This window comes from Bos indicus x Bos taurus, chromosome 13, assembly GCF_003369695.1.
Source record: "Bos indicus x Bos taurus breed Angus x Brahman F1 hybrid chromosome 13, Bos_hybrid_MaternalHap_v2.0, whole genome shotgun sequence".
In the NCBI taxonomy this organism is placed as follows: domain Eukaryota; kingdom Metazoa; phylum Chordata; class Mammalia; order Artiodactyla; family Bovidae; genus Bos; species Bos indicus x Bos taurus.
In genome coordinates, this window is record NC_040088.1 from 44,666,520 (window position 1) to 44,678,876 (window position 12,357).

The following is a 12,357-nucleotide window of genomic DNA, read 5'->3' on the forward strand; positions in this document are numbered from 1 at the left end:
CCCATTGCTCCACTTTTGTTTCTGACCCAGTGTCTCTTTCACGTCCTTCAGATATTCAGAGTCTTGGTTTTTGCCCCTTCAGCTCATCTCCCTTTATGGTTTTCAGATCCTTCATCAAGTTGACCACATGCTACTGTTCACACTCAGGTCTGTCTGAGTTCCTCTGAGGTGGGATCCGGGAACTGGGTTGTGAGCGATGAGCCTCGTGTTTCATCACTGTCCATATGCCAGGCACACAGGCTCTTCTGTCTGTACAGACAGGCTGCAGCTCTTCACTCAGCATGAGCTGCTGGTGATCAAATGCTATGGCAGGAAACCCCTGACAGATCTGTTCAACAAGTCCATTGCCCTACGACAGAGTCTACAAAACTGGAGATTCACTCTGTAAAAGCTGACTTAGACAAGGGAAACAGGACAGCTTCCTGGACCTCAATGCCTGTGGGCTGGAGGAATGACCACAAACTGCATCTGGGTCACCAGGATTTCAAACCAAGAGGTTTACACCACTGCAGATTCAAATGGACCATCTGGATACTGAACAATCTGCACTGGGTCAGAATAAAGCAATTCAGCAAGCCCCTTTCCAACTCTGTGTTCCAAGTACTTGAATGTACAGAGGTGATGTGATCTGAGCTTTTTTCCCCCTATTTTCCAGCTATGTTCTTATTTGAAGCAGACAACTGGATCAGAGTACAGGGGCTGAGAAATTATTATAAAGTCACAGAGTGTCAGCATTACCCATCTATGGCCTTATCATCCTAAATGCGACTCATCTCATCTGATCTCAGAAGCTAAGCACAGTCGGGCTTGGTTAGGACTTGGATGGGAGATTGCCTGGGAATACCAGGTGCCATGAGCTTTTAGAAAAGTTTCAACATCACCAAAATGCCAAATAAGGATGTCTCTTCTATACTTAGGCAAGAAGTATTTCAAGAGAGGATAACTATATAGGCATTAGTATATTACAGATATGCTATGTATATTATGTATGGTAATATATTATTATTATTGACATCATATAACGTCTAAAAATTATCACTGTTGTACCACTAGATCAAACTTAACTGAGAAACCCTTTACCAGACACAGTTCTTCCTTCACGTTGCTATGGGGACTTGGACACCCAGACAGCCATGCGGCTCCTGGGAGGTCATCTGTGTGGTCTGGCATGGTGGGGCTTCCCCCTGCTACATCCCAGAGGTGGATAAACCAGACACAGAGCAGCATGCACGTGGTGTTAGTCACTTGGCCTTTCTGAAGAGGATTTCCTTCACAGGCACATTCCCCTTTCCTGCTACTTACTGTCCAAGGAAAATGGCACCAACTATAAATCACCAGACAGGCTCTCACCATAGAAGCAGGAGCCTGTGTGGACCCTGAGGGAAGGCCCCCTGCAAAAGGGTTATCTGGAAAGATGTGTATGTAGATGCAGAAGGGTCAGACACGTCATATTTCTACAAACACAATCCTTAAGAAGAAACATAGCAGAATTTGGCTAAGAATAAAGTGGTTTGTTGAGCTTTGGAGTTTATTTCTTTTTAGAAAAAAAGAGAAAATTTATAAGATGCAAAGGTCTCACATAATGTATTATCATGGACGAATGTTCTCTTTATACCCTAACATGAGCCCTGGCCTAGCCAGTGTTTGGAAAAACATGGACAGTGTGACCGCATTTGGGACCCATCATGGACACTCAGAAACACACCACAGGGTGAAAGGAGGACTTGATGACAAGTGCTGTCGGGCCAGCCTGTTCCAAGAGCAAGCCGAGAATCAGAGGAACCAACGTGGCCTTCCTGAGGGGACCCTTGAGTGTGTTCCTTGCTGCCCTGTGCATGGGGCACCTTCCCCATCCTGGCAGCACCCATCTCCTCTATTAAGCCACAGCAGCAACAAAAAATGGTAACGCTCCTTTGGTGGTCTTTTGTGTGTTTTTGTATGTTCCCAGTTTCTTATTTCCATCTTCCTTTTCAGGATTCAGGTCCAAGTCTTTAAAGTAGTACAGGTGCCTAGCATCTTTCATGAATTTTTCAGGATCCAGTTCTGCCCAATGATAATGCACTAAAAAGAACAAAGATAAGACATATTACTCAGAAAGGTCCCAAAATTTGCTTTCAAATCATATTAAAATACATGACCAAGCATAACAAAACAGCTAGAGATATCCTTTCAAGTTCATACAACAACAAGAGAATGACAGTGTTTTTTTTTCACCTTACTGGGAGAAATGTGCCGTGCTGTCATGTATCAGTGCTAATACCTCTCACCAAAGAGACGCCAATTTAGCAGAACTTCATCCTTAGAGCTCAAAAAGACACCAACCAAGTATCTGGGAATTAAACAACATACTTCTGAATGGTCTTGGTATCCAAGAGAAGTCACATGGCAAATCAGAAAACATTTTAAAGTGAGTGAAAATACAACAATCAAAATTTGTGATATTCATCTATAGCAGTGATTAGAGGAAAATTCATAGTATCAAATGCTTATTACATTAGAAAACAAGAAAGCTTTCAAGTCAATAATTGGAGTTTCCATCTTAAGGAATTAAAAGAATAAAAGCAAAGTAAACCCAAAACAAGCAGGAGAAGGGGAATAACAAGAGCAGGAAGTAATGAAATTTCAAACAGAAAAACAAAAGAGAAAATTTTTTAAAAAGATGACTAAAACTAATATACTTCTTGCTAGACTTATCAAGAAAAAAAGAGAAGAAACAAGTTACGAGTATCAGGAATCAAAGAGGCAACAGCAGAACATTTTACAGACATTAAAAGAATGAAAAGGATATATTGCAACTTTATGCCCACAAATTAGACATGGATAAAATGGACAAATCTCTTGAAAAAAATACAAGGCTCATTTCCACATACTTTTAACAACGAGGGAGGCAGAGGGATTGGGAGCCTAAAGAAAGCATACGAACAGGGTACAAACTAAATGCTTGTTCTTGGGATATTTTTTATATTGCTCAAAGGAGGGTAGGTTCTTTACTATAGAATGCCCAAGTGTCTTCCTTGGCAATTCTTAGAATTTCCTTTTGCAATTCTGAGCCTACAACAAAAGCCAGATGGTCATGCCAAGATTGACATGGCAACCATTTGTCATCCAGTTTAGTTCAGTTCAGTCACTCAGTTGTGCCTGACTCTTTGTGACCCCATGGACTGCAGCACGCCAGGCCTCCCTGTCCATCACCAACTTCTGGAGCTTTCTCAAACTCACGTCCATTGAGTTGATGATGCCATCCAGCTATTTCATCCTCTGTTGTCCCCTCTCCTCCTGCCTTCAATCTTCCCCAGCATCAGGGTCTTTTCCTATGAGTCAGTTCTTTGCATCAGGTGGCCAAAGTATTGGAGTTTCAGCTTCAGCATCAATCCTTCCAATGAATATTCAGGACTGATTTCCTTTAGGATTGACTGGTTGGATCCCCTTGCAGTCCAAGGGACTCTCAAGAGTCTTCTCCAACACCACAGTTCAAAAGCATCAATTCTTTGGTGCTCTTTATAAAGCACTGAAGACTATATAAAATTTTCTTTATAGTCCAACTCTCATATCCATACATGACTACTGGAAAAACCATAGCTTTGACTAGATGGACCTTTGTTGACAAAGTAATGTCTCTGCTTTTTAATATGCTGCTTAGGTTGGTCATAGCTTTTCTTCCAAGGAGCAAGTGTCTTTTAATTTCATGGCTGCAGTCACCATCTGCAGTGATTCTGGAGCCCCAAAAAAATAAAGTCTGACACTGTTTCCATTGTTTTCCCATCTATTTGCCATGAACTGATGGGACTGGATGCCATGATCTTAGATATCTGAATGTTGAGTTTTAAGCCAACTTTTCCACTCTCCTCTTTCACTTTCATCAAGAGGCTCTTTAGTTCTTCACTTTCTGCCATAAGGGTGGTGTCATCTGTGTATCTGAGGTTATTGATATTTCTCCCAGCGATCTTGATTCCAGCTTGTGCTTCATCCAGCCTGGCATTTCTCATCATGTATTCTGCATGTAAGTTAAATAAGCAGGGTGACAATATACAGCCTTGATGTACTCCTTTCCCGATTTGGAACCAGTCTGTTGTTCCATGTCCGGTTCTAACTGTTGCTTCTTGATTTGTCATCCAAGTTTAACTAAATCCCAGACTTAACAGAGCAGTTTCTATCCCCTCAGATCTAAATTAATTGGATGAACTTCAGTAAAAGCAAAAGCACAGTAGTTTACACATGGAGATGCCACATCTGTAAACATGCTTCCAACAGATGTACTCAACACAGGTCACACTCTTAGGAAAGAGTCATATTATGAGTAGATGTCTCAATGGAATTATCAGCCTTCCATTCCAGAGCCCAGCTTGACACTGAAGTTCACAGGCCCACATGAGGAAGGCTTGTTTGAACTGCAGCTTGTCCAAGTTCTTTAGGTCTATCTGGACACACAAGAGGAATAAAAATTTCCTCCAGGTCTACCCTCGTGCTCTGAAACCCACCTGCCACAGTTCTGCACTACATTGTAACCGATATCTGAAAAAACACAAAGGTAATACGTAACTTAATTCCCAGAGACCATAATACTTCCATTTTACAGTCCAGAAAAGTAACCCACTTGCTCCTATATTTCAATCAAGATATTAACCCAAACTTAAGAGCCAGGGCCTTTCAACACCTTTCTCACCTGCAATACCAGTAACTAAAATACTGAAACTAGTTTCCATGTCCCATCTTTGGGGAACTCCACCTTCTTGGCATAGATTAAAACCTTTGTTTTTGAACCTAAAATGAGCTTTGGGATCCTGTTTGAACACATTATTCTTTTACATTTCCTACCATTAAATATTCTACATTTTAATGAACTGTGATAATAAATTTATGCTTCAAGCATCCAATGTGCAGATGAAAGTGATATGGTTTACTACACAAGAATAAACGATCCAGAAAGTGCTCATGATATTCTGCTTGATGGTAAACACAGGTCACATTATACCTACAGTATGTCTCCAACTTTGTAAACTTAGAAAGCCATAGAATTTTCTGCTTAGAGAAAACATAAAAGCATTAAGAAGTGTCTAATAACTTGGCACCACTATTTCAAGACCTTATGAAAGAAGCTGCTGGGGTGGTTCTTCTTCACTGCCTTCAAACGCTGGTTGGGTGGGAGAGAGTCCAGGGTCAGGAGCAAGGGCTCCTTCAACAGCCTGTATAAACCCTGAGTCTCTCAAAGATGCTGACTTCCAGCTGATCTGTTTCTGGTTTTAAGCCTTTTGAGCAACCAGAAGATGTGACTGCCAGAGTCAGAACATACACACCACAGACCTGCTCTCCAAACCACTGTCAAAAGAACCTAGTTTCATTTATTTTTATTTAGTTCTGGTCATGGCTGGAAACTAACATGAGCTCATTGACACAGAAAAAGCAGACTGTTCCATGAAAAACATAAGCTACTGGGAGGTCAGTGTTATCAATGAAGGATTCATGCAGCCTGTCTAGCATGTTAGGGACCCCAGTAAGGCCTGTGGCACGCTCTCAGAGCAGACATTCTTCCTATGCATGAGTTCTGTGGGTCCTGGCTTGGCACTGAGAACATAGGGACAATGGTGTCATTTCTAACTGAGAAAGGAAAGCTTGGTGTCAACTAATAAGCCAAGCAGGGGAAAAAATAAAACTAATGTCATTTGATCATGGAAGGAACAAACTCTGACAGCAGTCAGTTTTTATTTTTTGCCTTAAATTCTACCCCACGTATTTCTAATGCATACTTGTTCATATTTAACCACACCCACAGTGGCTCAGATGACGGTCTCAAAAATCTTAGTTTGATCCCTCCAAGCTGCTGCTGCTAAGTCGCTTCAGCCATGTCCAGCTCTGTGCGACCCCATAGACGGCAGCCCACCAGGCTCCCCATCTCTGGGATTCTCCAGGCAAGAACACTGGAGTGGGTTGCCATCTCCTTCTCCAATGCATAAAAGTGAAAGTGAAGTCACTCAGTCGTGTCCGACTCTTAGCGATCCCATGGACTGCGGCGCACCAGGCTCTTCCGTCCATGGGATTTTCCAGGCAAGAGTACTGGAGTGGGGTGCCATTGCCTTCTCCCCCTCTAAGCTAATGCCACCCAAAAGAACTTTGTGCAGTGACAGACTGTGGTCTATCAGCTCTGCGCAGCGTAGCAGCCACCAGCTGCACGTAGCCACTAAGCACTTGAAATGTGGCTACTGTGACTAAGGAAATTAAACATATTTAATTTTAATTAATTTGCATTTAAATATCCACAGGCAAGTAGTGTCTACTATATTAGCACACTCCAGGTTATCAGCAAGCTTAGCTCTGCACTTGAGCAATAAGCAGAATCGTTATTACGGTCAGAGTCTTGCTGATTTGTTTCTAATAAATAAGGCAACTGAGGTGCAAGGAAGTAAATCCAACCCCCTTGCCAGTAAAGTGACATAATATGCCTGCTCCTGTGTAATATCTGCATCCTGTAAAACAAAGGCCAGAACAACACTTGTGGTTTGGGACCAATAACCTCCTTCCAGCAAGAGGAGAGAAAACAGGGCAGAAAATAACGCTGGAAGAAACACTCCTTAAAATTTCCCAGATGAATTGAAAGACATGCATTTATAGACTCCAGAAGTTCAGGAAACCAAAGCAATCATCAGAATGAGGCTTAGATATTTAAAACAAGATGCTGGAATTGTCAGATAAGGAAAAGTAACTACGATTAATATGTTAAGGGCTCTACTGGGAAGAGTAGACAACGCTCGAGAAAAGACAGGTAATGTATGCAGAGAGACAGAAGCTCCAGAAAGGATCAAAAGAAAAGGAAGAGAGCTTCCTGTGGGCTCATCAGCCCCAGGAGAAGTCAGTGGGCTTGCAGAAGGTCAACACAGACTTCCAAACTGAACTTCCAAGAGAGAGAGAAAGGAGTGGGGGGAAAGAAACACACTGTCCAAGAACCTTGGGGAAACTGCACAAGGGATAACATACACAAAACCAAATTCCAGGAGGAGAAGGTGGAAAGAGCAGAGAAGTAATGATGGCCAAGAACAGCCCAGACACCAAATCACAGACCCAGGAAGCTCAGAGCATACCCATCAAGAACCGCACTGGGGCAGATCATAAGCAAACTGCAAAAAACAAAGAGAAAATCTTGAAAGAAGCTGTGTGCAGAGTGGGAGGAGAGGCACACGTTACCTGCAGCAGAACAAGGCTGTGAGTTACACAGGACTTCTCAGGAGAGACTACGCTAGCAAGGAAAGAGTGGAATGAGATATCTAAAATGTTCAAGCGAGAAAACCACCACCAATCTAGAATTCTATACCAACAAAACTATCCTTCAAAAGTGAAAGGGAAATGAAGGCTTGGTTTGATCCACAAGAAACGCTCAAGGAAGTTCTCAGGCAAGAGGAACACGACACAGGTCAGAAACTTGGATTCACATAATGAAAGGAAGTGTATCCCCTGACCAGGGATGGAGCCCATGCCCCTGCAGTGGAAGCACAGAGCCCTACCCAGTGGGCTACCAGAGAAGTCCCCAGATCAGTTCTTTTTCTTATTCTTGGTTCATCTAAAAAAAAAAAAAAAAGTCTTTATAAGGTAATAATAGGTAACAATGCACTGGGCTGTGGGACACACGGAAGGTGACATGAGTGACACAGCATCACCAGGTCTGGGACCCGCTTCCATGAGGCACCTGCACAAATAAGGTGGCCACGCTGTTTGAGGATGGGCTCAGATTAGTGAAAAATGCAGACTGCAAACTCTAGGAAACCACTGGAAAAAGGTTGTTTAAAGTTAAAAAAAATAATAAAAACACTATCGCAGGCACAGAGTGTCTTATACCATGAAACACCAGCACAGGGATGGAAAAAGTGACAAGAATACTGACACAGGGAAGCAAAGTAAAGTTCAGGAATGAGAGATCCCACCTTCACCAGGGAAACAGCAGCAAAAAGTGACGAGACAGCCTTCTACAGAGCATACACACACACACACATACAACTGCTCTAGCGCCTTAGAAAGAAACGTGCTCTGCCAGGACTCGTCTCACTATGCAGACAAAGGTTAAGTTGGAAAAGCACACGGATGGCAGCATCCAAAACACTTTCCTTGTTTGGTTTCGAGGGCTGAAACCTCAGGACAGAAATGCGGGTATTGGTCGGGAGTGCCTCTCTCACACCCTCCCAGGGGCAGCTTGGTCGATGCTCAAACAAGGGAACACTGCAGCCTGTGGTCCCAAGTGGAAACCACACTCTATTTCATAGGCAGCAGCCCTGATGCCTTTAGCCATGGGCCAGAAAGAGGGTAACTGAGCTGCGGCCTCACAGGAAACCTTGGATCCTCCTAGCACAGTGAGGAGCCTGAGGAATGGGATGGAGGACAAAAGAGGAGCTGATTTTAGCAGTTTCATGTCCATTTGGTAAGATAAGGAATGTCTGCTGTATAACAGAGAGATGGTGACACCCTGGGAATGTCCTCTGAACCAAGGGGGTTTGGGCTCATTTTCAAAGAAACACTTGCCCAAGATCCTGCAGCCTCTCACTCCATCTTCTCTTGCTTTTTTTTTCTCTCTCAAGCCTCAGAAATTCAGAGCTGCTCCCCTTCAGGCCTGTGATGCTCCTGAGGGCACTTGTTTTTAAAGAAAAGTAAATGAACCCCATATCAAATGAAAACCACAGCTCCCCTCATTGTGGGGAGGTGGGGGGACTGTTTTCCTGTAGAGCAAGGTAGATGGCAAGGTCACCTTCCATCTGTCACCACCTGTCTGCTCTTACAGACTTCTGGACACTGGGTGGTAGCTCTGGGAGGAGCGGCTGGGAGGACACATTTCGGCAGAAGGGCAGCACAGGTCCACAGGCCTCAAACCCCTAATAGACCTGTGGAGACCCCTGTAGGGTCTACAAATCTGGAAGCGTCCCCTGGTCTTCGCCTGGTGCGGGTGTCTCAGAGGACCCCTCCTCAATTTACACCTGCACCAGCCACAGAGTCTCTGCCGCCATCTCGGTGTGAATAACTACAGCTGGACCCCCCATCTTAAACAGTCAGGAAAGGAGGTTTCACTTCAGGCCCCTGGTCCAAAACCCAGCGGCTGCAGTTATATTCATATAAATGTGGCTTTGACATCTTCATGGACCCATCTACACTGCCTCAAGAGCCTCCATCCCATAAGCAGCAGCGGCTGGATCCTCAAGGCTCAGTGAGTCTGTCTCCTAAGGTGCCAGCACCTGGGCCCCACACGTGGTCCTGAGGGACCCTGGCCAACCTGGCCACACCTCGGTCTCTAGCACCACAGATCCCTCAAGGCTCACCCAGACACCTGACGGAAGTCACAGCTGAAACCTGCGAGGCCTGTCAGTGCTCGTCAAGGGCTGAGGCCGTGAGACACCTCGCTGCCTGGACGCAGCTGACCACTCAGCCTCTGGGGCTCACCTCCCCTCCACTGAGACCCGCGGTTGGCCCAGGGGACCCAATGCAGCTCCTTTGCACCTTCCCAGGGCAGGCGAGACGGCCCCTCAGCGGCTCTGCCACGTCTTGGTGGCCACGTCTTGCCGAGGGGACCTGGAGGCACCCTGCACAGCAGTCTCACCCACACGGGGTCCCCATCCACCCCGTCCGCTGGGCGTGGTGGCCTGCCTGCCTTTTCCACCATCACTGAACTCCACTCACTTAGTTCATAGAAGAAAAACTAAGGAAGCAGAAACGACATAACTCACTCACTGTCACACAGAAACTGGTAGGATGCAGGTAAGAACCTGATGAAGTTCTGAGTCACGGCTGGATTCACTTAATTAGCATAATCAGAAAACTAACTTCAAGAGCCGCCCTGCACACTGCCTTTATGTGGCCCGTCACCCCCAGATTTAGGATTTCTGGACGGACTGTAAGTCAGAGGTGGTAACGGTATTTCTGACGACAGAACTGACTATATCAATGATGATCAAGTCCTCAGCAGGTCTTGGAAGAGGTGGGAATGGAACTTCTACACATATATGCCACATAAAAGGTTAAATGTGTGTTCATGAATACCAAACATGACTTATACACCAAATTTCAGGTTCAGAAGACTCCCTTCTGAGGACAGTGAAAAAGGTGGCTTAAAACACAGCATTCAAAAAACAAAGATCATAGCTTTTTCCCCCCTGGAGCCGTGCTGGTTCTGCAGCTCTGTGGCAAGCCACGGAGTCTGGGTTCTGATCCACAGGATGGGGTTTGTTAAAGTTGTCGAGAACAAGGCCTACTTCAAGAGATACCAAGTGAAATTCAGAAGAAGGCAAGAGGGCAAAACTGACTACTATGCTCGGAAACGATTGGTAATCCAAGATAAAAATAAGTACAACACACCTAAATACAGAATGATTGTTCGTGTAACGAACAGAGATATCATTTGTCAGATTGCTTATGCCCATATAGAAGGAGATATGATAGTTTGTGCAGCTTATGCTCACGAACTCCCAAAATATGGTGTGAAGGCTGGCCTGACAAATTATGCTGCGGCATATTGTACTGGCCTGCTGCTGGCCCGCAGGCTTCTTAATAGGTTTGGTATGGACAAAATTTATGAAGGGCAAGTCGAGGTGACTGGAGATGAATACAATGTGGAAAGCATCGATGGTCAACCTGGTGCCTTCACCTGTTACCTGGATGCAGGACTTGCCAGAACTACTACCGGGAATAAAGTTTTTGGGGCCCTAAAGGGAGCTGTTGATGGAGGCTTGTCTATCCCTCACAGTACCAAATGGTTCCCTGGTTATGATTCAGAAAGCAAAGAATTCAGTGCTGAGGTACACCGAAAGCACATCATGGGGCAAAACGTTGCAGATTACATGCGCTACCTGATTGAGGAAGATGAAGATGCTTACAAGAAACAATTCTCTCAGTACATAAAGAACAACGTAACTCCAGACATGATGGAGGAGATGTATAAGAAAGCTCATGCTGCAATACGAGAGAATCCAGTGTATGAGAAGAAGCCTAAGAAAGAAGTTAAAAAGAAGAGGTGGAACCGTCCCAAAATGTCACTTGCCCAGAAGAAAGATCGGGTAGCTCAGAAGAAGGCAAGCTTCCTTAGAGCTCAGGAACGAGCTGCTGAGAGTTAAACCAAACTACAATTTTCTATCAAGATTTTTCAGATAAGAATAATAAACTTATTGAACAAGCAAAAAAAAAAAAAAACAAAGATCATAGCATCCGGTCCCATCACTTCGTGGCAAATAGAAGGGGAAAAAGTGGAAGCAGTGTCTAGATTTTATTTTCTTGGGCTTCAAAATCACTGCAGATGGTGACTGCAGCCATGAAATTAAAAAACACTTGCTCCTTGCTATGTGTTTTTTAAAGAAGAAAAGCTATGACAAACCTAGACAGCATATTAAAAAGCAGAGACATTACTTTGCCAACAAAGGTCTGTACAGTCAAAGCTATGGTTTTTCCAGTGGTCATGTACAGATACGAGAGTACCATAAAAAAGACTGAGTGCTGAAGAAATGGTGCTTTTGAACTGCGGTGTTGGAGAAAACTCTTCAGAGTCCCTTGGACTGCAAGAGATCAAACCAATCAATCCTAAAGAAAATCAACTCTGAATATTCATTGGAAGGACTGATGCCGAAGCTGAAGCTCCAATACTCTGGCCACCTGATGTGAAGAACTGACTCACTGGAGAAGACCCTGATGCTGGGAAACAGTGAAGGCAGGAGGAGAAAGGGACGACAGAGGATGAGATGGTTGAATGGCATCACCGACTCAATGGACATGAGTTTGAGCAAGCTCCAGGAGATAATGAAGGACAGGGAAGCCTGGCATGCTGCAGTCCATAGGGGTCGCAAAGAGCTAGACACGACTGGGTGACTGAACAACAACAAAACTCATACCAACTGTTTCAGTTCATGAATAAAAATCAGTGGCTTTAGGTCAGAGCATCAAGATCCAGAACAAGGTGGGGTTTGTGATGATGACAAAGGAGGCCGAGCATGAAGGGACTCCCTTCCAACTTTGGCTTCATGTTCACATGAGTGTGTGACACACGTTGAGCCCAGATCAGTGGACATGGCTGTCACCTCCCCATAGTGACACTCTGACAAAACACGGAGCCTGGGCCAAGTCAACAGGACCTACAGGACTGACCATCCCACATGGCCCCCTCACAACATGGCTTAGCAACCCCACCTCTTCCGAGATCTGCGTCCTGCCTGTCGGCAAGCCGGCTCCACCGCGCCTGGCCACACCTGCGGGCTCAGCTCACTGTCTCCGTGCTGGCAGCGAGCATCCTAACAGACATCCCACAGGCAGACCCCAGGCACCCCACTCCAGAGGCAGAAGCCACGTCCCAGGTGTTCTCTCACTATGTGGCATCTCCAGGGTTAGGGTTAGGGTTCCCAGGGT

General features: G+C 44.9%; 1 protein-coding gene and 1 pseudogene across 2 annotated transcripts in view; one reads left to right on the forward strand and one right to left on the reverse strand.

The window, feature by feature from the left end:
• Positions 1-1,502: 1,502 nt before the first annotated feature.
• DTD1 (D-tyrosyl-tRNA deacylase 1) overlaps positions 1,503-12,357 on the reverse strand; it is a 79,224-nt gene continuing 68,369 nt past the window's right edge. Inside the window, exon 6 of the mRNA XM_027559614.1 lies at positions 1,503-2,061. The gene's annotated coding sequence lies outside the window, so the exon portion shown is untranslated. The remainder of the gene's footprint in view (positions 2,062-12,357) is intronic.
• Positions 10,134-11,101, forward strand: LOC113903472 (annotated as a pseudogene). Its single transcript, XR_003514137.1, has one exon. The product of XR_003514137.1 is annotated as a 60S ribosomal protein L5 pseudogene (transcript).